General features: G+C 42.6%; 24 non-coding genes across 24 annotated transcripts; all 24 read right to left on the reverse strand.

Moving 5' to 3' along the window:
* Window positions 1–159: 159 nt before the first annotated feature.
* LOC134591307 (U1 spliceosomal RNA) lies at window positions 160–326 on the reverse strand. The gene has a single exon (XR_010088105.1). It is a non-coding gene; the product is annotated as a U1 spliceosomal RNA (small nuclear RNA).
* Window positions 327–798: 472 nt separating this feature from the next.
* LOC134591885 (U4 spliceosomal RNA) lies at window positions 799–939 on the reverse strand. The gene has a single exon (XR_010088588.1). It is a non-coding gene; the product is annotated as a U4 spliceosomal RNA (small nuclear RNA).
* Window positions 940–1,838: 899 nt separating this feature from the next.
* LOC134589758 (U1 spliceosomal RNA) lies at window positions 1,839–2,005 on the reverse strand. Its single transcript, XR_010086785.1, has one exon. It is a non-coding gene; the product is annotated as a U1 spliceosomal RNA (small nuclear RNA).
* Window positions 2,006–2,474: 469 nt separating this feature from the next.
* LOC134593528 (U4 spliceosomal RNA) lies at window positions 2,475–2,615 on the reverse strand. Its single transcript, XR_010089996.1, has one exon. It is a non-coding gene; the product is annotated as a U4 spliceosomal RNA (small nuclear RNA).
* An 899-nt stretch (window positions 2,616–3,514) lies between these two features.
* LOC134589759 (U1 spliceosomal RNA) lies at window positions 3,515–3,681 on the reverse strand. The gene has a single exon (XR_010086786.1). It is a non-coding gene; the product is annotated as a U1 spliceosomal RNA (small nuclear RNA).
* Window positions 3,682–4,151: 470 nt separating this feature from the next.
* On the reverse strand, window positions 4,152–4,292 carry LOC134591991 (U4 spliceosomal RNA). Its single transcript, XR_010088681.1, has one exon. It is a non-coding gene; the product is annotated as a U4 spliceosomal RNA (small nuclear RNA).
* Window positions 4,293–5,191: 899 nt separating this feature from the next.
* Window positions 5,192–5,358, reverse strand: LOC134590203 (U1 spliceosomal RNA). Its single transcript, XR_010087161.1, has one exon. It is a non-coding gene; the product is annotated as a U1 spliceosomal RNA (small nuclear RNA).
* A 468-nt stretch (window positions 5,359–5,826) lies between these two features.
* LOC134593529 (U4 spliceosomal RNA) lies at window positions 5,827–5,967 on the reverse strand. The gene has a single exon (XR_010089997.1). It is a non-coding gene; the product is annotated as a U4 spliceosomal RNA (small nuclear RNA).
* Window positions 5,968–6,866: 899 nt separating this feature from the next.
* On the reverse strand, window positions 6,867–7,033 carry LOC134589761 (U1 spliceosomal RNA). Its single transcript, XR_010086787.1, has one exon. It is a non-coding gene; the product is annotated as a U1 spliceosomal RNA (small nuclear RNA).
* A 470-nt stretch (window positions 7,034–7,503) lies between these two features.
* LOC134591992 (U4 spliceosomal RNA) lies at window positions 7,504–7,644 on the reverse strand. Its single transcript, XR_010088682.1, has one exon. It is a non-coding gene; the product is annotated as a U4 spliceosomal RNA (small nuclear RNA).
* An 899-nt stretch (window positions 7,645–8,543) lies between these two features.
* LOC134590438 (U1 spliceosomal RNA) lies at window positions 8,544–8,710 on the reverse strand. Its single transcript, XR_010087362.1, has one exon. It is a non-coding gene; the product is annotated as a U1 spliceosomal RNA (small nuclear RNA).
* A 470-nt stretch (window positions 8,711–9,180) lies between these two features.
* Window positions 9,181–9,321, reverse strand: LOC134591886 (U4 spliceosomal RNA). Its single transcript, XR_010088589.1, has one exon. It is a non-coding gene; the product is annotated as a U4 spliceosomal RNA (small nuclear RNA).
* Window positions 9,322–10,220: 899 nt separating this feature from the next.
* On the reverse strand, window positions 10,221–10,387 carry LOC134590204 (U1 spliceosomal RNA). Its single transcript, XR_010087162.1, has one exon. It is a non-coding gene; the product is annotated as a U1 spliceosomal RNA (small nuclear RNA).
* Window positions 10,388–11,434: 1,047 nt separating this feature from the next.
* LOC134589762 (U1 spliceosomal RNA) lies at window positions 11,435–11,601 on the reverse strand. The gene has a single exon (XR_010086788.1). It is a non-coding gene; the product is annotated as a U1 spliceosomal RNA (small nuclear RNA).
* A 469-nt stretch (window positions 11,602–12,070) lies between these two features.
* Window positions 12,071–12,211, reverse strand: LOC134593530 (U4 spliceosomal RNA). Its single transcript, XR_010089998.1, has one exon. It is a non-coding gene; the product is annotated as a U4 spliceosomal RNA (small nuclear RNA).
* Window positions 12,212–13,110: 899 nt separating this feature from the next.
* On the reverse strand, window positions 13,111–13,277 carry LOC134590205 (U1 spliceosomal RNA). Its single transcript, XR_010087163.1, has one exon. It is a non-coding gene; the product is annotated as a U1 spliceosomal RNA (small nuclear RNA).
* Window positions 13,278–14,324: 1,047 nt separating this feature from the next.
* Window positions 14,325–14,491, reverse strand: LOC134589763 (U1 spliceosomal RNA). Its single transcript, XR_010086789.1, has one exon. It is a non-coding gene; the product is annotated as a U1 spliceosomal RNA (small nuclear RNA).
* Window positions 14,492–14,961: 470 nt separating this feature from the next.
* Window positions 14,962–15,102, reverse strand: LOC134593531 (U4 spliceosomal RNA). The gene has a single exon (XR_010089999.1). It is a non-coding gene; the product is annotated as a U4 spliceosomal RNA (small nuclear RNA).
* Window positions 15,103–16,001: 899 nt separating this feature from the next.
* On the reverse strand, window positions 16,002–16,168 carry LOC134591377 (U1 spliceosomal RNA). The gene has a single exon (XR_010088165.1). It is a non-coding gene; the product is annotated as a U1 spliceosomal RNA (small nuclear RNA).
* Window positions 16,169–16,637: 469 nt separating this feature from the next.
* LOC134593532 (U4 spliceosomal RNA) lies at window positions 16,638–16,778 on the reverse strand. Its single transcript, XR_010090000.1, has one exon. It is a non-coding gene; the product is annotated as a U4 spliceosomal RNA (small nuclear RNA).
* Window positions 16,779–17,666: 888 nt separating this feature from the next.
* Window positions 17,667–17,833, reverse strand: LOC134590872 (U1 spliceosomal RNA). The gene has a single exon (XR_010087732.1). It is a non-coding gene; the product is annotated as a U1 spliceosomal RNA (small nuclear RNA).
* A 472-nt stretch (window positions 17,834–18,305) lies between these two features.
* On the reverse strand, window positions 18,306–18,446 carry LOC134592648 (U4 spliceosomal RNA). The gene has a single exon (XR_010089245.1). It is a non-coding gene; the product is annotated as a U4 spliceosomal RNA (small nuclear RNA).
* An 899-nt stretch (window positions 18,447–19,345) lies between these two features.
* On the reverse strand, window positions 19,346–19,512 carry LOC134591378 (U1 spliceosomal RNA). Its single transcript, XR_010088166.1, has one exon. It is a non-coding gene; the product is annotated as a U1 spliceosomal RNA (small nuclear RNA).
* A 469-nt stretch (window positions 19,513–19,981) lies between these two features.
* LOC134593533 (U4 spliceosomal RNA) lies at window positions 19,982–20,122 on the reverse strand. Its single transcript, XR_010090001.1, has one exon. It is a non-coding gene; the product is annotated as a U4 spliceosomal RNA (small nuclear RNA).
* Between the last annotated feature and the right edge of the window lie 826 nt (window positions 20,123–20,948).

Genomic DNA, 20,948 nt, shown 5'->3' on the forward strand with positions numbered 1-20,948 from the left:
CTCCAGAAAACATAGATAATAAAAATGATCAAACCTAGGAAATGATTGTCGCTGCCTGCTTGATGTGGAAAGTAAGAGCCAAAGAAGACGGGTGCCGTGGCTGAAATTATCCTTCGTCAGAATTGGTGAAGTTCTCTATTTTTGTCAAACAAGCAAACACAGGGGAAAGCGCGAACGGAGTACCCCACTACCATAAATTATGCAGTCGAGTTTCCCACATTTGAGGAAATCGCAGAGGTCAACTGGTACGGAGTGCAATGAACCAGCCTCACTCTGGGAGAGCCACCTTAGGGATCATGGCTATTGCTCCCCTGCCAGGTAAGTATGACATGACGGGTACATTCAAAGGCACGCCCGCTGGGAAGCCTTTCCTTTAGGCTGTGGTGAAATAATAAAGCAAGTTAAAAAAAAAAAAAAAGCAAATAAATAATCCAAATGATAGAAGGCTACAAAAGATTACCAAACCTCGTGGCTGATCGTTGTTTTCCTTAGCTACCAGTAATTTTAGTGCCTTCAGGTGGTTAGGTGTGAATAATTGAGCTGGATTCAGGGTGCGAAGGAGCAATTTGCATAAAGGCAAATGCTAGGCCAATGAGCCGAAGGATGGGAATTCGTAGCATGGAGTGAGAATAGTGTGCTGCCGGAAACAAGTGAATTCAGTGGGAGAGAAAGGTAAAAGGGAAATGCTAAGAAGCCAGCGGAAGGAATGGTGCAACAGAGCTCAGGAAGAAACGGGAGTCACGTAAGACACGCCCTAGACATGGGGCGCCATAAACTTTTATTAAACCAATCTTTCAGTCTCCTTAGAGCCTGTCAAAAATTGCCAATGCTGACTTTATTTCAAGTCATCATGGCGGGGTATTGGGTAAAGTTTTCAATTAGCAATAATCACGCCTCGGATTGACCTCATGGGCTACGATACTGCCACTGCGCAAAGCTAGTTGTTCAAGTGGGCCAGCTTTTAAGAGCTACCACGTAAGGACACTTTAAGACAGCGGTGAGAAAAAGTTCATGACCATAAGCCATTGCAAAGGATTATGGGAGGCAATATTCTAATTAGGCCCGCTTCCTCCTACAGGGAAGCTTAAACCCCAACAAATTCCTCGGTCTTCTTATATGGCATCTTGGAATGGTTCCAAACCTATAACAGAGAGTGAGGGCAACCATATCTTGCAGCAAACCTTGTACAATTTTTTTTCTCTCTTTGGAAACAGTTTTGCCAAGATTCTACTACAGCAGCCATTAGGCAGAGTACACAATCCGCTGGTCTACGTTTGTCCCCAAAGTCACACATTTCATGACTCCATCGATAGGAATGACCCTTGCCTAGCACCTGTCTTCTCTTCATCCACACTCAACAGGGCTGAAAGAACATTTGTGTTGGCTTTTTCAAAATTCCATGGTGTTCATTAGTAAGTGCTAGCGACCACCCAGCTATTCCTAAGGTTTGGTCTGATTGTCTCAAGCGGCAATTCACTGCCTTGATCCAGAAAATCTTTTTTTCCCAGAAATTCAATCAAACGTTACGTTCTGTTGGAAGACGTAATATAGGTCTCCAATTCTTTATTTCTTCCATTGCATTGAAGCATACAATAAATCAAAAGAAGTCAGGATAAAAAAATGATGAAAAAAAAGCTGAAAAGTTAAAATAAAAAGTGAAATTCTGGCTTAAAACTGGTCTCCAGAAAACATAGATAATAAAAATGATCAAACCTAGGAAATGATTGTCGCTGCCTGCTTGATGTGGAAAGTAAGAGCCAAAGAAGACGGGTGCCGTGGCTGAAATTATCCTTCGTCAGAATTGGTGAAGTTCTCTATTTTTGTCAAACAAGCAAACACAGGGGAAAGCGCGAACGCAGTCCCCCACTACCATAAATTATGCAGTCGAGTTTCCCACATTTGAGGAAATCGCAGAGGTCAACTGGTACGGAGTGCAATGAACCAGCCTCACTCTGGGAGAGCCACCTTAGGGATCATGGCTATTGCTCCCCTGCCAGGTAAGTATGACATGACGGGTACATTCAAAGGCACGCCCGCTGGGAAGCCTTTCCTTTAGGCTGTGGTGAAATAATGAAGCAAGTTAAAAAAAAAAAAGCAAATAAATAATCCAAATGATAGAAGGCTACAAAAGATTACCAAACCTCGTGGCTGATCGTTGTTTTCCTTAGCTACCAGTAATTTTAGTGCCTTCAGGTGGTTAGGTGTGAATAATTGAGCTGGATTCAGGGTGCGAAGGAGCAATTTGCATAAAGGCAAATGCTAGGCCAATGAGCCGAAGGATGGGAATTCGTAGCATGTAGTGAGAATAGTGTGCTGCCGGAAACAAGTGAATTCAGTGGGAGAGAAAGGTAAAAGGGAAATGCTAAGAAGCCAGCGGAAGGAATGGTGCAACAGAGCTCAGGAAGAAACGGGAGTCACGTAAGACACGCCCTAGACATGGGGCGCCATAAACTTTTATTAAACCAATCTTTCAGTCTCCTTAGAGCCTGTCAAATATTGCCAATGCTGACTGTATTTCAAGTCATCATGGCGGGGTATTTGGTAAAGTTTTCAATTAGCAATAATCACGCCTCGGATTGACCTCATGGGCTACGATACTGCCACTGCGCAAAGCTAGCTGTTCAAGTGGGCCAGCTTTTAAGAGCTACCACGTAAGGAAACTTTAAGACAGCGGTGAGAAAAAGTTCATGACCATAAGCCATTGCAAAGGATTATGGGAGGCAATATTCTAATTAGGCCCACTTCCTCCTACAGGGAAGCTTAAACCCCAACAAATTCCTCGGTCTTCTTATATGGCATCTTGGAATGGTTCCAAACCTATAACAGAGAGTGAGGGCAACCATATCTTGCAGCAAACCTTGTACATTTTTTTTTCTCTCTTTGGAAACAGTTTTGCCAAGATTCTACTACAGCAGCCATTAGGCAGAGTACACAATCCGCTGGTCTACGTTCGTCCCCAAAGTCACACATTTCATGACTCCATCGATAGGAATGACCCTTGCCTAGCACCTGTCTTCTCTTCATCCACACTCAACAGGGCTGAAAGAACATTTGTGGTGGCTTTTTCAAAATTCCATGGTGTTCATTAGTAAGTGCTAGCGACCACCCAGCTATTCCTAAGGTTTGGTCTGATTGTCTCAAGCGGCAATTCACTGCCTTGATCCAGAAAATCTTTTTTTCCCAGAAATTCAATCAAACGTTATGTTCTGTTGGAAGACGTAATATAGGTCTCCAATTCTTTATTTCTTCCATTGCATTTAAGCATACAATAAATCAAAAGAAGTCAGGATAAAAAAATGTAGAAAAAAAAGCTGAAAAGTTAAAATAAAAAATGAAATTCTGGCTTAAAACTAGTCTCCAGAAAACATAGATAATAAAAATGATCAAACCTAGGAAATGATTGTCGCTGCCTGCTTGATGCGGAAAGTAAGAGCCAAAGAAGACGGGTGCCGTGGCTGAAATTATCCTTCGTCAGAATTGGTGAAGTTCTCTATTTTTGTCAAACAAGCAAACACAGGGGAAAGCGCGAACGCAGTCCCCCACTACCATAAATTATGCAGTCGAGTTTCCCACATTTGAGGAAATCGCAGAGGTCAACTGGTACGGAGTGCAATGAACCAGCCTCACTCTGGGAGAGCCACCTTAGGGATCATGGCTATTGCTCCCCTGCCAGGTAAGTATGACATGACGGGTACATTCAAAGGCACGCCCGCTGGGAAGCCTTTCCTTTAGGCTGTGGTGAAATAATAAAGCAAGTTAAAAAAAAAAAAAGCAAATAAATAATCCAAATGATAGAAGGCTACAAAAGATTACCAAACCTCGTGGCTGATCGTTGTTTTCCTTAGCTACCAGTAATTTTAGTGCCTTCAGGTGGTTAGGTGTGAATAATTGAGCTGGATTCAGGGTGCGAAGGAGCAATTTGCATAAAGGCAAATGCTAGGCCAATGAGCCGAAGGATGGGAATTCGTAGCATGGAGTGAGAATAGTGTGCTGCCGGAAACAAGTGGATTCAGTGGGAGAGAAAGGTAAAAGGGAAATGCTAAGAAGCCAGCGGAAGGAATGGTGCAACAGAGCTCAGGAAGAAACGGGAGTCACGTAAGACACGCCCTAGACATGGGGCGCCATAAACTTTTATTAAACCAATCTTTCAGTCTCCTTAGAGCCTGTCAAAAATTGCCAATGCTGACTTTATTTCAAATCATCATGGCGGGGTATTGGGTAAAGTTTTCAATTAGCAATAATCACGCCTCGGATTGACCTCATGGGCTACGATACTGCCACTGCGCAAAGCTAGCTGTTCAAGTGGGCCAGCTTTTAAGAGCTACCACGTAAGGACACTTTAAGACAGCGGTGAGAAAAAGTTCATGACCATAAGCCATTGCAAAGGATTATGGGAGGCAATATTCTAATTAGGCCCGCTTCCTCCTACAGGGAAGCTTAAACCCCAACAAATTCCTCGGTCTTCTTATATGGCATCTTGGAATGGTTCCAAACCTATAACAGAGAGTGAGGGCAACCATATCTTGCAGCAAACCTTGTACAATTTTTTTTCTCTCTTTGGAAACAGTTTTGCCAAGATTCTACTACAGCAGCCATTAGGCAGAGTACACAATCCGCTGGTCTACGTTCGTCCCCAAAGTCACACATTTCATGACTCCATCGATAGGAATGACCCTTGCCTAGCACCTGTCTTCTCTTCATCCACACTCAACAGGGCTGAAAGAACATTTGTGGTGGCTTTTTCAAAATTCCATGGTGTTCATTAGTAAGTGCTAGCGACCACCCAGCTATTCCTAAGGTTTGGTCTGATTGTCTCAAGCGGCAATTCACTGCCTTGATCCAGAAAATCTTTTTTTCCCAGAAATTCAATCAAACGTTACGTTCTGTTGGAAGACGTAATATAGGTCTCCAATTCTTTATTTCTTCCATTGCATTTAAGCATACAATAAATCAAAAGAAGTCAGGATAAAAAAATGTAGAAAAAAAAGCTGAAAAGTTAAAATAAAAAGTGAAATTCTGGCTTAAAACTGGTCTCCAGAAAACATAGATAATAAAAATGATCAAACCTAGGAAATGATTGTCGCTGCCTGCTTGATGTGGAAAGTAAGAGCCAAAGAAGACGGGTGCCGTGGCTGAAATTATCCTTCGTCAGAATTGGTGAAGTCCTCTATTTTTGTCAAACAAGCAAACACAGGGGAAAGCGCGAACGCAGTCCCCCACTACCATAAATTATGCAGTCGAGTTTCCCACATTTGAGGAAATCGCAGAGGTCAACTGGTACAGAGTGCAATGAACCAGCCTCACTCTGGGAGAGCCACCTTAGGGATCATGGCTATTGCTCCCCTGCCAGGTAAGTATGACATGACGGGTACATTCAAAGGCACGCCCGCTGGGAAGCCTTTCCTTTAGGCTGTGGTGAAATAATGAAGCAAGTTAAAAAAAAAAAGCAAATAAATAATCCAAATGATAGAAGGCTACAAAAGATTACCAAACCTCGTGGCTGATCGTTGTTTTCCTTAGCTACCAGTAATTTTAGTGCCTTCAGGTGGTTAGGTGTGAATAATTGAGCTGGATTCAGGGTGCGAAGGAGCAATTTGCATAAAGGCAAATGCTAGGCCAATGAGCCGAAGGATGGGAATTCGTAGCATGTAGTGAGAATAGTGTGCTGCCGGAAACAAGTGAATTCAGTGGGAGAGAAAGGTAAAAGGGAAATGCTAAGAAGCCAGCGGAAGGAATGGTGCAACAGAGCTCAGGAAGAAACGGGAGTCACGTAAGACACGCCCTAGACATGGGGCGCCATAAACTTTTATTAAACCAATCTTTCAGTCTCCTTAGAGCCTGTCAAATATTGCCAATGCTGACTGTATTTCAAGTCATCATGGCGGGGTATTTGGTAAAGTTTTCAATTAGCAATAATCACGCCTCGGATTGACCTCATGGGCTACGATACTGCCACTGCGCAAAGCTAGCTGTTCAAGTGGGCCAGCTTTTAAGAGCTACCACGTAAGGAAACTTTAAGACAGCGGTGAGAAAAAGTTCATGACCATAAGCCATTGCAAAGGATTATGGGAGGCAATATTCTAATTAGGCCCACTTCCTCCTACAGGGAAGCTTAAACCCCAACAAATTCCTCGGTCTTCTTATATGGCATCTTGGAATGGTTCCAAACCTATAACAGAGAGTGAGGGCAACCATATCTTGCAGCAAACCTTGTACATTTTTTTTTCTCTCTTTGGAAACAGTTTTGCCAAGATTCTACTACAGCAGCCATTAGGCAGAGTACACAATCCGCTGGTCTACGTTCGTCCCCAAAGTCACACATTTCATGACTCCATCGATAGGAATGACCCTTGCCTAGCACCTGTCTTCTCTTCATCCACACTCAACAGGGCTGAAAGAACATTTGTGGTGGCTTTTTCAAAATTCCATGGTGTTCATTAGTAAGTGCTAGCGACCACCCAGCTATTCCTAAGGTTTGGTCTGATTGTCTCAAGCGGCAATTCACTGCCTTGATCCAGAAAATCTTTTTTTCCCAGAAATTCAATCAAACGTTATGTTCTGTTGGAAGACGTAATATAGGTCTCCAATTCTTTATTTCTTCCATTGCATTTAAGCATACAATAAATCAAAAGAAGTCAGGATAAAAAAATGTAGAAAAAAAAGCTGAAAAGTTAAAATAAAAAATGAAATTCTGGCTTAAAACTAGTCTCCAGAAAACATAGATAATAAAAATGATCAAACCTAGGAAATGATTGTCGCTGCCTGCTTGATGCGGAAAGTAAGAGCCAAAGAAGACGGGTGCCGTGGCTGAAATTATCCTTCGTCAGAATTGGTGAAGTTCTCTATTTTTGTCAAACAAGCAAACACAGGGGAAAGCGCGAACGCAGTCCCCCACTACCATAAATTATGCAGTCGAGTTTCCCACATTTGAGGAAATCGCAGAGGTCAACTGGTACGGAGTGCAATGAACCAGCCTCACTCTGGGAGAGCCACCTTAGGGATCATGGCTATTGCTCCCCTGCCAGGTAAGTATGACATGACGGGTACATTCAAAGGCACGCCCGCTGGGAAGCCTTTCCTTTAGGCTGTGGTGAAATAATAAAGCAAGTTAAAAAAAAAAAAAGCAAATAAATAATCCAAATGATAGAAGGCTACAAAAGATTACCAAACCTCGTGGCTGATCGTTGTTTTCCTTAGCTACCAGTAATTTTAGTGCCTTCAGGTGGTTAGGTGTGAATAATTGAGCTGGATTCAGGGTGCGAAGGAGCAATTTGCATAAAGGCAAATGCTAGGCCAATGAGCCGAAGGATGGGAATTCGTAGCATGGAGTGAGAATAGTGTGCTGCCGGAAACAAGTGGATTCAGTGGGAGAGAAAGGTAAAAGGGAAATGCTAAGAAGCCAGCGGAAGGAATGGTGCAACAGAGCTCAGGAAGAAACGGGAGTCACGTAAGACACGCCCTAGACATGGGGCGCCATAAACTTTTATTAAACCAATCTTTCAGTCTCCTTAGAGCCTGTCAAAAATTGCCAATGCTGACTTTATTTCAAATCATCATGGCGGGGTATTGGGTAAAGTTTTCAATTAGCAATAATCACGCCTCGGATTGACCTCATGGGCTACGATACTGCCACTGCGCAAAGCTAGCTGTTCAAGTGGGCCAGCTTTTAAGAGCTACCACGTAAGGACACTTTAAGACAGCGGTGAGAAAAAGTTCATGACCATAAGCCATTGCAAAGGATTATGGGAGGCAATATTCTAATTAGGCCCGCTTCCTCCTACAGGGAAGCTTAAACCCCAACAAATTCCTCGGTCTTCTTATATGGCATCTTGGAATGGTTCCAAACCTATAACAGAGAGTGAGGGCAACCATATCTTGCAGCAAACCTTGTACAATTTTTTTTCTCTCTTTGGAAACAGTTTTGCCAAGATTCTACTACAGCAGCCATTAGGCAGAGTACACAATCCGCTGGTCTACGTTCGTCCCCAAAGTCACACATTTCATGACTCCATCGATAGGAATGACCCTTGCCTAGCACCTGTCTTCTCTTCATCCACACTCAACAGGGCTGAAAGAACATTTGTGGTGGCTTTTTCAAAATTCCATGGTGTTCATTAGTAAGTGCTAGCGACCACCCAGCTATTCCTAAGGTTTGGTCTGATTGTCTCAAGCGGCAATTCACTGCCTTGATCCAGAAAATCTTTTTTTCCCAGAAATTCAATCAAACGTTACGTTCTGTTGGAAGACGTAATATAGGTCTCCAATTCTTTATTTCTTCCATTGCATTTAAGCATACAATAAATCAAAAGAAGTCAGGATAAAAAAATGTAGAAAAAAAAGCTGAAAAGTTAAAATAAAAAGTGAAATTCTGGCTGAAAACTGGTCTCCAGAAAACATAGATAATAAAAATGATCAAACCTAGGAAATGATTGTCGCTGCCTGCTTGATGTGGAAAGTAAGAGCCAAAGAAGACGGGTGCCGTGGCTGAAATTATCCTTCGTCAGAATTGGTGAAGTCCTCTATTTTTGTCAAACAAGCAAACACAGGGGAAAGCGCGAACGCAGACCCCCACTACCATAAATTATGCAGTCGAGTTTCCCACATTTGAGGAAATCGCAGAGGTCAACTGGTACGGAGTGCAATGAACCAGCCTCACTCTGGGAGAGCCACCTTAGGGATCATGGCTATTGCTCCCCTGCCAGGTAAGTATGACATGACGGGTACATTCAAAGGCACGCCCGCTGGGAAGCCTTTCCTTTAGGCTGTGGTGAAATAATAAAGCAAGTTAAAAAAAAAAAAAGCAAATAAATAATCCAAATGATAGAAGGCTACAAAAGATTACCAAACCTCGTGGCTGATCGTTGTTTTCCTTAGCTACCAGTAATTTTAGTGCCTTCAGGTGGTTAGGTGTGAATAATTGAGCTGGATTCAGGGTGCGAAGGAGCAATTTGCATAAAGGCAAATGCTAGGCCAATGAGCCGAAGGATGGGAATTCGTAGCATGTAGTGAGAATAGTGTGCTGCCGGAAACAAGTGGATTCAGTGGGAGAGAAAGGTAAAAGGGAAATGCTAAGAAGCCAGCGGAAGGAATGGTGCAACAGAGCTCAGGAAGAAACGGGAGTCACGTAAGACACGCCCTAGACATGGGGCGCCATAAACTTTTATTAAACCAATCTTTCAGTCTCCTTAGAGCCTGTCAAAAATTGCCAATGCTGACTTTATTTCAAGTCATCATGGCGGGGTATTGGGTAAAGTTTTCAATTAGCAATAATCACGCCTCGGATTGACCTCATGGGCTACGATACTGCCACTGCGCAAAGCTAGCTGTTCAAGTGGGCCAGCTTTTAAGAGCTACCACGTAAGGACACTTTAAGACAGCGGTGAGAAAAAGTTCATGACCATAAGCCATTGCAAAGGATTATGGGAGGCAATATTCTAATTAGGCCCGCTTCCTCCTACAGGGAAGCTTAAACCCCAACAAATTCCTCGGTCTTCTTATATGGCATCTTGGAATGGTTCCAAACCTATAACAGAGAGTGAGGGCAACCATATCTTGCAGCAAACCTTGTACAATTTTTTTTCTCTCTTTGGAAACAGTTTTGCCAAGATTCTACTACAGCAGCCATTAGGCAGAGTACACAATCCGCTGGTCTACGTTCGTCCCCAAAGTCACACATTTCATGACTCCATCGATAGGAATGACCCTTGCCTAGCACCTGTCTTCTCTTCATCCACACTCAACAGGGCTGAAAGAACATTTGTGGTGGCTTTTTCAAAATTCCATGGTGTTCATTAGTAAGTGCTAGCGACCACCCAGCTATTCCTAAGGTTTGGTCTGATTGTCTCAAGCGGCAATTCACTGCCTTGATCCAGAAAATCTTTTTTTCCCAGAAATTCAATCAAACGTTACGTTCTGTTGGAAGACGTAATATAGGTCTCCAATTCTTTATTTCTTCCATTGCATTTAAGCATACAATAAATCAAAAGAAGTCAGGATAAAAAAATGTAGAAAAAAAAGCTGAAAAGTTAAAATAAAAAGTGAAATTCTGGCTTAAAACTGGTCTCCAGAAAACATAGATAATAAAAATTATCAAACCTAGGAAATGATTGTCGCTGCCTGCTTGATGTGGAAAGTAAGAGCCAAAGAAGACGGGTGCCGTGGCTGAAATTATCCTTCGTCAGAATTGGTGAAGTCCTCTATTTTTGTCAAACAAGCAAACACAGGGGAAAGCGCGAACGCAGTCCCCCACTACCATAAATTATGCAGTCGAGTTTCCCACATTTGAGGAAATCGCAGAGGTCAACTGGTACAGAGTGCAATGAACCAGCCTCACTCTGGGAGAGCCACCTTAGGGATCATGGCTATTGCTCCCCTGCCAGGTAAGTATGACATGACGGGTACATTCAAAGGCACGCCCGCTGGGAAGCCTTTCCTTTAGGCTGTGGTGAAATAATAAAGCAAGTTAAAAAAAAAAAAGCAAATAAATAATCCAAATGATAGAAGGCTACAAAAGATTACCAAACCTCGTGGCTGATCGTTGTTTTCCTTAGCTACCAGTAATTTTAGTGCCTTCAGGTGGTTAGGTGTGAATAATTGAGAAAAAGTTCATGACCATAAGCCATTGCAAAGGATTATGGGAGGCAATATTCTAATTAGGCCCACTTCCTCCTACAGGGAAGCTTAAACCCCAACAAATTCCTCGGTCTTCTTATATGGCATCTTGGAATGGTTCCAAACCTATAACAGAGAGTGAGGGCAACCATATCTTGCAGCAAACCTTGTACATTTTTTTTTCTCTCTTTGGAAACAGTTTTGCCAAGATTCTACTACAGCAGCCATTAGGCAGAGTACACAATCCGCTGGTCTACGTTCGTCCCCAAAGTCACACATTTCATGACTCCATCGATAGGAATGACCCTTGCCTAGCACCTGTCTTCTCTTCATCCACACTCAACAGGGCTGAAAGAACATTTGTGGTGGCTTTTTCAAAATTCCATGGTGTTCATTAGTAAGTGCTAGCGACCACCCAGCTATTCCTAAGGTTTGGTCTGATTGTCTCAAGCGGCAATTCACTGCCTTGATCCAGAAAATCTTTTTTTCCCAGAAATTCAATCAAACGTTATGTTCTGTTGGAAGACGTAATATAGGTCTCCAATTCTTTATTTCTTCCATTGCATTTAAGCATACAATAAATCAAAAGAAGTCAGGATAAAAAAATGTAGAAAAAAAAGCTGAAAAGTTAAAATAAAAAATGAAATTCTGGCTTAAAACTGGTCTCCAGAAAACATAGATAATAAAAATGATCAAACCTAGGAAATGATTGTCGCTGCCTGCTTGATGTGGAAAGTAAGAGCCAAAGAAGACGGGTGCCGTGGCTGAAATTATCCTTCGTCAGAATTGGTGAAGTCCTCTATTTTTGTCAAACAAGCAAACACAGGGGAAAGCGCGAACGCAGTCCCCCACTACCATAAATTATGCAGTCGAGTTTCCCACATTTGAGGAAATCGCAGAGGTCAACTGGTACGGAGTGCAATGAACCAGCCTCACTCTGGGAGAGCCACCTTAGGGATCATGGCTATTGCTCCCCTGCCAGGTAAGTATGACATGACGGGTACATTCAAAGGCACGCCCGCTGGGAAGCCTTTCCTTTAGGCTGTGGTGAAATAATAAAGCAAGTTAAAAAAAAAAAAGCAAATAAATAATCCAAATGATAGAAGGCTACAAAAGATTACCAAACCTCGTGGCTGATCGTTGTTTTCCTTAGCTACCAGTAATTTTAGTGCCTTCAGGTGGTTAGGTGTGAATAATTGAGCTGGATTCAGGGTGCGAAGGAGCAATTTGCATAAAGGCAAATGCTAGGCCAATGAGCCGAAGGATGGGAATTCGTAGCATGTAGTGAGAATAGTGTGCTGCCGGAAACAAGTGAATTCAGTGGGAGAGAAAGGTAAAAGGGAAATGCTAAGAAGCCAGCGGAAGGAATGGTGCAACAGAGCTCAGGAAGAAACGGGAGTCACGTAAGACACGCCCTAGACATGGGGCGCCATAAACTTTTATTAAACCAATCTTTCAGTCTCCTTAGAGCCTGTCAAATATTGCCAATGCTGACTGTATTTCAAGTCATCATGGCGGGGTATTTGGTAAAGTTTTCAATTAGCAATAATCACGCCTCGGATTGACCTCATGGGCTACGATACTGCCACTGCGCAAAGCTAGCTGTTCAAGTGGGCCAGCTTTTAAGAGCTACCAAGTAAGGACACTTTAAGACAGCGGTGAGAAAAAGTTCATGACCATAAGCCATTGCAAAGGATTATGGGAGGCAATATTCTAATTAGGCCCACTTCCTCCTACAGGGAAGCTTAAACCCCAACAAATTCCTCGGTCTTCTTATATGGCATCTTGGAATGGTTCCAAACCTATAACAGAGAGTGAGGGCAACCATATCTTGCAGCAAACCTTGTACATTTTTTTTTCTCTCTTTGGAAACAGTTTTGCCAAGATTCTACTACAGCAGCCATTAGGCAGAGTACACAATCCGCTGGTCTACGTTCGTCCCCAAAGTCACACATTTCATGACTCCATCGATAGGAATGACCCTTGCCTAGCACCTGTCTTCTCTTCATCCACACTCAACAGGGCTGAAAGAACATTTGTGGTGGCTTTTTCAAAATTCCATGGTGTTCATTAGTAAGTGCTAGCGACCACCCAGCTATTCCTAAGGTTTGGTCTGATTGTCTCAAGCGGCAATTCACTGCCTTGATCCAGAAAATCTTTTTTTCCCAGAAATTCAATCAAACGTTACGTTCTGTTGGAAGACGTAATATAGGTCTCCAATTCTTTATTTCTTCCATTGCATTTAAGCATACAATAAATCAAAAGAAGTCAGGATAAAAAAATGTAGAAAAAAAAGCTGAAAAGTTAAAATAAAAAGTGAAATTCTGGCTTAAAACTGGTCTCCAGAAAACATAGATAATAAAAATTATCAAACCTAGGAAATGATTGTCGCTGCCTGCTTGATGTGGAAAGTAAGAGCCAAAGAAGACGGGTGCCGTGGCTGAAATTATCCTTCGTCAGAATTGGTGAAGTCCTCTGTTTTTGTCAAACAAGCAAACACAGGGGAAAGCGCGAACGCAGTCCCCCACTACCATAAATTATGCAGTCGAGTTTCCCACATTTGAGGAAATCGCAGAGGTCAACTGGTACAGAGTGCAATGAACCAGCCTCACTCTGGGAGAGCCACCTTAGGGATCATGGCTATTGCTCCCCTGCCAGGTAAGTATGACATGACGGGTACATTCAAAGGCACGCCCGCTGGGAAGCCTTTCCTTTAGGCTGTGGTGAAATAATAAAGCAAGTTAAAAAAAAAAAAGCAAATAAATAATCCAAATGATAGAAGGCTACAAAAGATTACCAAACCTTGTGGCTGATCGTTGTTTTCCTTAGCTACCAGTAATTTTAGTGCCTTCAGGTGGTTAGGTGTGAATAATTGAGAAAAAGTTCATGACCATAAGCCATTGCAAAGGATTATGGGAGGCAATATTCTAATTAGGCCCACTTCCTCCTACAGGGAAGCTTAAACCCCAACAAATTCCTCGGTCTTCTTATATGGCATCTTGGAATGGTTCCAAACCTATAACAGAGAGTGAGGGCAACCATATCTTGCAGCAAACCTTGTACATTTTTTTTTCTCTCTTTGGAAACAGTTTTGCCAAGATTCTACTACAGCAGCCATTAGGCAGAGTACACAATCCGCTGGTCTACGTTCGTCCCCAAAGTCACACATTTCATGACTCCATCGATAGGAATGACCCTTGCCTAGCACCTGTCTTCTCTTCATCCACACTCAACAGGGCTGAAAGAACATTTGTGGTGGCTTTTTCAAAATTCCATGGTGTTCATTAGTAAGTGCTAGCGACCACCCAGCTATTCCTAAGGTTTGGTCTGATTGTCTCAAGCGGCAATTCACTGCCTTGATCCAGAAAATCTTTTTTTCCCAGAAATTCAATCAAACGTTATGTTCTGTTGGAAGACGTAATATAGGTCTCCAATTCTTTATTTCTTCCATTGCATTTAAGCATACAATAAATCAAAAGAAGTCAGGATAAAAAAATGTAGAAAAAAAAGCTGAAAAGTTAAAATAAAAAATGAAATTCTGGCTTAAAACTGGTCTCCAGAAAACATAGATAATAAAAATGATCAAACCTAGGAAATGATTGTCGCTGCCTGCTTGATGTGGAAAGTAAGAGCCAAAGAAGACGGGTGCCGTGGCTGAAATTATCCTTCGTCAGAATTGGTGAAGTCCTCTATTTTTGTCAAACAAGCAAACACAGGGGAAAGCGCGAACGCAGTCCCCCACTACCATAAATTATGCAGTCGAGTTTCCCACATTTGAGGAAATCGCAGAGGTCAACTGGTACGGAGTGCAATGAACCAGCCTCACTCTGGGAGAGCCACCTTAGGGATCATGGCTATTGCTCCCCTGCCAGGTAAGTATGACATGACGGGTACATTCAAAGGCACGCCCGCTGGGAAGCCTTTCCTTTAGGCTGTGGTGAAATAATAAAGCAAGTTAAAAAAAAAAAAAGCAAATAAATAATCCAAATGATAGAAGGCTACAAAAGATTACCAAACCTCGTGGCTGATCGTTGTTTTCCTTAGCTACCAGTAATTTTAGTGCCTTCAGGTGGTTAGGTGTGAATAATTGAGCTGGATTCAGGGTGCGAAGGAGCAATTTGCATAAAGGCAAATGCTAGGCCAATGAGCCGAAGGATGGGAATTCGTAGCATGTAGTGAGAATAGTGTGCTGCCGGAAACAAGTGAATTCAGTGGGAGAGAAAGGTAAAAGGGAAATGCTAAGAAGCCAGCGGAAGGAATGGTGCAACAGAGCTCAGGAAGAAACGGGAGTCACGTAAGACACGCCCTAGACATGGGGCGCCATAAACTTTTATTAAACCAATCTTTCAGTCTCCTTAGAGCCTGTCAAATATTGCCAATGCTGACTGTATTTCAAGTCATCATGGCGGGGTATTTGGTAAAGTTTTCAATTAGCAATAATCACGCCTCGGATTGACCTCATGGGCTACGATACTGCCACTGCGCAAAGCTAGCTGTTCAAGTGGGCCAGCTTTTAAGAGCTACCAAGTAAGGACACTTTAAGACAGCGGTGAGAAAAAGTTCATGACCATAAGCCATTGCAAAGGATTATGGGAGGCAATATTCTAATTAGGCCCACTTCCTCCTACAGGGAAGCTTAAACCCCAACAAATTCCTCGGTCTTCTTATATGGCATCTTGGAATGGTTCCAAACCTATAACAGAGAGTGAGGGCAACCATATCTTGCAGCAAACCTTGTACATTTTTTTTTCTCTCTTTGGAAACAGTTTTGCCAAGATTCTACTACAGCAGCCATTAGGCAGAGTACACAATCCGTTGGTCTACGTTCGTCCCCAAAGTCACACATTTCATGACTCCATCGATAGGAATGACCCTTGCCTAGCACCTGTCTTCTCTTCATCCACACTCAACAGGGCTGAAAGAACATTTGTGGTGGCTTTTTCAAAATTCCATGGTGTTCATTAGTAAGTGCTAGCGACCACCCAGCTATTCCTAAGGTTTGGTCTGATTGTCTCAAGCGGCAATTCACTGCCTTGATCCAGAAAATCTTTTTTTCCCAGAAATTCAATCAAACGTTACGTTCTGTTGGAAGACGTAATATAGGTCTCCAATTCTTTATTTCTTCCATTGCATTTAAGCATACAATAAATCAAAAGAAGTCAGGATAAAAAAATGTAGAAAAAAAAGCTGAAAAGTTAAAATAAAAAGTGAAATTCTGGCTTAAAACTGGTCTCCAGAAAACATAGATAATAAAAATGATCAAACCTAGGAAATGATTGTCGCTGCCTGCTTGATGTGGAAAGTAAGAGCCAAAGAAGACGGGTGCCGTGGCTGAAATTATCCTTCGTCAGAATTGGTGAAGTCCTCTATTTTTGTCAAACAAGCAAACACAGGGGAAAGCGCGAACGCAGTCCCCCACTACCATAAATTATGCAGTCGAGTTTCCCACATTTGAGGAAATCGCAGAGGTCAACTGGTACAGAGTGCAATGAACCAGCCTCACTCTGGGAGAGCCACCTTAGGGATCATTGCTATTGCTCCCCTGCTAGGTAAGTATGACATGACGGGTACATTCAAAGGCACGCCCGCTGGGAAGCCTTTCCTTTAGGCTGTGGTGAAATAATAAAGCAAGTTAAAAAAAAAAAAGCAAATAAATAATCCAAATGATAGAAGGCTACAAAAGATTACCAAACCTCGTGGCTGATCGTTGTTTTCCTTAGCTACCAGTAATTTTAGTGCCTTCAGGTGGTTAGGTGTGAATAATTGAGCTGGATTCAGGGTGCGAAGGAGCAATTTGCATAAAGGCAAATGCTAGGCCAATGAGCCGAAGGATGGGAATTCGTAGCATGTAGTGAGAATAGTGTGCTGCCGGAAACAAGTGAATTCAGTGGGAGAGAAAGGTAAAAGGGAAATGCTAAGAAGCCAGCGGAAGGAATGGTGCAACAGAGCTCAGGAAGAAACGGGAGTCACGTAAGACACGCCCTAGACATGGGGCGCCATAAACTTTTATTAAATCAATCTTTCAGTCTCCTTAGAGCCTGTCAAATATTGCCAATGCTGACTGTATTTCAAGTCATCATGGCGGGGTATTTGGTAAAGTTTTCAATTAGCAATAATCACGCCTCGGATTGACCTCATGGGCTACGATACTGCCACTGCGCAAAGCTAGCTGTTCAAGTGGGCCAGCTTTTAAGAGCTACCACGTAAGGAAACTTTAAGACAGCGGTGAGAAAAAGTTCATGACCATAAGCCATTGCAAAGGATTATGGGAGGCAATATTCTAATTAGGCCCGCTTCCTCCTACAGGGAAGCTTAAACCCCAACAAATTCCTCGGTTTTCTTATATGGCATCTTGGAATGGTTCCAAACCTATAACAGAGAGTGAGGGCAACCATATCTTGCAGCAAACCTTGTACAATTTTTTTTCTCTCTTTGGAAACAGTTTTGCCAAGATTCTACTACAGCAGCCATTAGGCAGAGTACACAATCCGCTGGTCTACGTTCGTCCCCAAAGTCACACATTTCATGACTCCATCGATAGGAATGACCCTTGCCTAGCACCTGTCTTCTCTTCATCCACACTCAACAGGGCTGAAAGAACATTTGTGGTGGCTTTTTCAAAATTCCATGGTGTTCATTAGTAAGTGCTAGCGACCACCCAGCTATTCCTAAGGTTTGGTCTGATTGTCTCAAGCGGCAATTCACTGCCTTGATCCAGAAAATCTTTTTTTCCCAGAAATTCAATCAAACGTTACGTTCTGTTGGAAGACGTAATATAGGTCTCCAATTCTTTATTTCTTCCATTGCATTGAAGCATACAATAAATCAAAAGAAGTCAGGATAAAAAAAAAGCTGAAAAGTTAAAATAAAAAGTGAAATTCTGGCTTAAAACTGGTCTCCAGAAAACATAGATAATAAAAATGATCAAACCTAGGAAATGATTGTCGCTGCCTGCTTGATGTGGAAAGTAAGAGCCAAAGAAGACGGATGCCGTGGCTGAAATTATCCTTCGTCAGAATTGGTGAAGTTCTCTATTTTTGTCAAACAAGCAAACACAGGGGAAAGCGCGAACGCAGTCCCCCACTACCATAAATTATGCAGTCGAGTTTCCCACATTTGAGGAAATCGCAGAAGTCAACTGGTACGGAGTGCAATGAACCAGCCTCACTCTGGGAGAACCACCTTAGGGATCATGGCTATTGCTCCCCTGCCAGGTAAGTATGACATGACGGGTACATTCAAAGGCACGCCCGCTGGGAAGCCTTTCCTTTAGGCTGCGGTGAAATAATAAAGCAAGTTAAAAAAAAAAAAAAAAGCAAATAAATAATCCAAATGATAGAAGGCTACAAAAGATTACCAAATGTCGTGGCTGATCGTTGTTTTCCTTAGCTACCAGTAATTTTAGTGCCTTCAGGTGGTTAGGTGTGAATAATTGAGCTGGATTCAGGGTGCGAAGGAGCAATTTGCGTAAAGGCAAATGCTAGGCCAATGAGCCGAAGGATGGGAATTGTAGCATGGAGTGAGAATAGTGTGCTGCCGGAAACAAGTGGATTCAGTGGGAGAGAAAGATAAAAGGGAAATGCTAAGAAGCCAGCGGAAGGAATGGTGCAACAGAGTTCAGGAAGAAACGGGAGTCACGTAAGACACGCCCTAGACATGGGGCGCCATAAACTTTTATTAAACCAATCTTTCAGTCTCCTTAGAGCCTGTCAAAAATTGCCAATGCTGACTTTATTTCAAGTCATCATGGCGGGGTATTGGGTAAAGTTTTCAATTAGCAATAATCACGCCTCGGATTGACCTCATGGGCTACGATGCTGCCACTGCGCAAAGCTAGCTGTTCAAGTGGGCCAGCTTTTAAGAGCTACCACGTAAGGACACTTTAAGACAGCGGTGAGAAAAAGTTCATGACCATAAGCCATTGCAAAGGATTATGGGAGGCAATATTCTAATTAGGCCCGCTTCCTCCTACAGGGAAGCTTAAACCCCAACAAATTCCTCGGTCTTCTTATATGGCATCTTGGAATGGTTCCAAACCTATAACAGAGAGTGAGGGCAACCATATCTTGCAGCAAACCTTGTACATTTTTTTTTCTCTCTTTGGAAACAGTTTTGCCAAGATTCTACTACAGCAGCCATTAGGCAGAGTACACAATCCGCTGGTCTACGTTCGTCCCCAAAGTCACACATTTCATGACTCCATCGATAGGAATGACCCTTGCCTAGCACCTGTCTTCTCTTCATCCACACTCAACAGGGCTGAAAGAACATTTGTGGTGGCTTTTTCAAAATTCCATGGTGTTCATTAGTAAGTGCTAGCGACCACCCAGCTATTCCTAAGGTTTGGTCTGATTGTCTCAAGCGGCAATTCACTGCCTTGATCCAGAAAATCTTTTTTTCCCAGAAATTCAATCAAACGTTACGTTCTGTTGGAAGACGTAATATAGGTCTCCAATTCTTTATTTCTTCCATTGCATTTAAGCATACAATAAATCAAAAGAAGTCAGGATAAAAAAATGTAGAAAAAAAAGCTGAAAAGTTAAAATAAAAAGTGAAATTCTGGCTTAAAACTGGTCTCCAGAAAACATAGATAATAAAAATGATCAAACCTAGGAAATGATTGTCGCTGCCTGCTTGATGTGGAAAGTAAGAGCCAAAGAAGACGGGTGCCGTGGCTGAAATTATCCTTCGTCAGAATTGGTGAAGTCCTCTATTTTTGTCAAACAAGCAAACACAGGGGAAAGCGCGAACGCAGTCCCCCACTACCATAAATTATGCAGTCGAGTTTCCCACATTTGAGGAAATCGCAGAGGTCAACTGGTACAGAGTGCAATGAACCAGCCTCACTCTGGGAGAGCCACCTTAGGGATCATTGCTATTGCTCCCCTGCTAGGTAAGTATGACATGACGGGTACATTCAAAGGCACGCCCGCTGGGAAGCCTTTCCTTTAGGCTGTGGTGAAATAATAAAGCAAGTTAAAAAAAAAAAAGCAAATAAATAATCCAAATGATAGAAGGCTACAAAAGATTACCAAACCTCGTGGCTGATCGTTGTTTTCCTTAGCTACCAGTAATTTTAGTGCCTTCAGGTGGTTAGGTGTGAATAATTGAGCTGGATTCAGGGTGCGAAGGAGCAATTTGCATAAAGGCAAATGCTAGGCCAATGAGCCGAAGGATGGGAATTCGTAGCATGTAGTGAGAATAGTGTGCTGCCGGAAACAAGTGAATTCAGTGGGAGAGAAAGGTAAAAGGGAAATGCTAAGAAGCCAGCGGAAGGAATGGTGCAACAGAGCTCAGGAAGAAACGGGAGTCACGTAAGACACGCCCTAGACATGGGGCGCCATAAACTTTTATTAAATCAATCTTTCAGTCTCCTTAGAGCCTGTCAAATATTGCCAATGCTGACTGTATTTCAAGTCATCATGGCGGGGTATTTGGTAAAGTTTTCAATTAGCAATAATCACGCCTCGGATTGACCTCATGGGCTACGATACTGCCACTGCGCAAAGCTAGCTGTTCAAGTGGGCCAGCTTTTAAGAGCTACCACGTAAGGAAACTTTAAGACAGCGGTGAGAAAAAGTTCATGACCATAAGCCATTGCAAAGGATTATGGGAGGCAATATTCTAATTAGGCCCGCTTCCTCCTACAGGGAAGCTTAAACCCCAACAAATTCCTCGGTTTTCTTATATGGCATCTTGGAATGGTTCCAAACCTATAACAGAGAGTGAGGGCAACCATATCTTGCAGCAAACCTTGTACAATTTTTTTTCTCTCTTTGGAAACAGTTTTGCCAAGATTCTACTACAGCAGCCATTAGGCAGAGTACACAATCCGCTGGTCTACGTTCGTCCCCAAAGTCACACATTTCATGACTCCATCGATAGGAATGACCCTTGCCTAGCACCTGTCTTCTCTTCATCCACACTCAACAGGGCTGAAAGAACATTTGTGGTGGCTTTTTCAAAATTCCATGGTGTTCATTAGTAAGTGCTAGCGACCACCCAGCTATTCCTAAGGTTTGGTCTGATTGTCTCAAGCGGCAATTCACTGCCTTGATCCAGAAAATCTTTTTTTCCCAGAAATTCAATCAAACGTTACGTTCTGTTGGAAGACGTAATATAGGTCTCCAATTCTTTATTTCTTCCATTGCATTGAAGCATACAATAAATCAAAAGAAGTCAGGATAAAAAAAAAGCTGAAAAGTTAAAATAAAAAGTGAAATTCTGGCTTAAAACTGGTCTCCAGAAAACATAGATAATAAAAATGATCAAACCTAGGAAATGATTGTCGCTGCCTGCTTGATGTGGAAAGTAAGAGCCAAAGAAGACGGATGCCG

Source organism: Pelobates fuscus, chromosome 2 (assembly GCF_036172605.1).
Source record: "Pelobates fuscus isolate aPelFus1 chromosome 2, aPelFus1.pri, whole genome shotgun sequence".
Lineage (NCBI taxonomy): Eukaryota > Metazoa > Chordata > Amphibia > Anura > Pelobatidae > Pelobates > Pelobates fuscus.